Raw genomic sequence first — 1918 nt, forward strand, 5'->3', positions numbered from 1 at the left:
CAGTGGCCATAGCAATATTATAATAATTATGATGGCAAGGTTTATGAGATGAGTATAATAGGCCTGTGAAGTGAGCACAGTCTTTGGGGCCCTGCTCACTAGGCGTGTACCCATCCCCAGATGCTGTGGGTGTTGTCTGCTCAGAGCTGATGACTACACTTTTCTGGAGGTTGGCATTTGGCTGATAAGAGCCAACTTACCTGAAATGACCTGGGAGGCCCACAGGTCAGTGATTGGCCGACATGGGAGGGTGACAGCCCAGCCCCCTTGCCTCTGGTTGACACATTCTGTGAGGTTCGATTCCTGCTGCCAAGCTCCCATGGCATCAGTCTGAGGCCAGACTCCTCCTGAAGCTACATCATGGTTCAGCTTCTCCCCCTGCCCTGCCTGCTTTCTGTAGTTTCTTGAAAGCACTACCTCAGTACATCACTTGCTTAAGAATACCCATTGCAAGTTCTGTTTCTAGGGAACCCGACTGGAGACAATCTCATAGCAGCGTCAGACTACATCAAGTGCTTTGTATTCCCATTCAAGTTTTTGATGAATGCTGTGACTTAAGGTAAAAGAAAGGAAAAAAAAATAGGAGGTGCAATTCTCTAATTTCAGTATTCACAATGACTGAGTAGCAAGCAGCAAAGTGAACTTTTAGACGAAGTATGGAATAATTTTCCATAGTTCTTGGCATCAAGCCAGCACAATGCCCTCCTTCTAAGAAGTGAATGTTGCTCGTCATTTTGCAACCAAGCTGTGCATTCTGGCGTAGCTTGACATTTGCCCCCTGGTCAGGGTCAGGCATTCTGTGATGCCAGACAGCCAATTTCAAGCATTGCTGGAGCCAAAAAGGAACCACTCAGATGAAAATAGAAGCCCTCAACAGGGCAGGTGATGCAGGAAGCTAGGGCTTCTCTTGGCATTTCTGCAGTAGGGCCAACGCCAGATGCCAAGCTGTTTATCCGTCTGCTGTTGACTCCACTCTGAATTAGCGAAACAGGGCATACCTGTTGATTTAAAAACAGATTTGAAATGAGTAGATTATCTTTTATGAAGTCCAGGCATAAAGTCACAATACCAAGACACTGATATTAATATTATGCATTTGGTATTCAAAGGGTCTTTCTCAGTATCTGCAGAAGAGCATGCATAGCCTTGACAATGGCCCTCCAAGGCCATTTTGGAGGCAAGCTTTGGAAGACCTTGCCTTAAGGTAACACATGTTTTGAAAAGATAGTCCATTTTAACCCCACTCTACCCCATTTTGTATTTGAAAATGAAATGACTCATTGAGGAGGGCTAGTGTGTCTGGAATGTTGAGTGCCAGCCAAGAAATGCAGGAGATTAAGCTGGATAGAAATGAGTCAGGATAATGAAGGACCCTATATATATTTTGGACCACATTCTAAAGTGAGAAGGAGCTATTCAAGGGTTGAAGCATGGAAGCTATGATTACTTTAGCATGAGTAAACATTCAGGTAAACATTCTCTCACTGGTACCTCAAAATAACTCGAACGTAAGAAGGTTTGACATGATTCACTCCATTTTCCTATGAGAAAACTGAGGCTTAGAGCCATTCAATCACTTGTCTAAAGTCACACAGCTATTTGCTGAAGACAGAGCCTCCAGTTCTGATTCCAAGTCCCACCGTGGAACTTTCATGTGATTGGTCACAGTAAACATTAAACAAAAGAGAAGTTCCAATAACGTAACTGAAATTAATACAATAGAAGTATAGAATTACAAAAATAGGTCAAAGGAGAGATAAGAATCGGAGATACCGAATTTGCCACTTACGCTACATGCATTTTTATTTTTTTTATTTTTTGCATTGACAATTGTCACTCGTGGTGGCAAACTGAGCATAGAACATTTTCCTGAATCTCAGGGAGAAGCCTACATCATTTGTAGAAACAAATAAAAAGA

The sequence above is a fragment of the Hipposideros armiger genome, unplaced genomic scaffold (assembly GCF_001890085.2).
Source record: "Hipposideros armiger isolate ML-2016 unplaced genomic scaffold, ASM189008v1 scaffold_370, whole genome shotgun sequence".
NCBI lineage: Eukaryota > Metazoa > Chordata > Mammalia > Chiroptera > Hipposideridae > Hipposideros > Hipposideros armiger.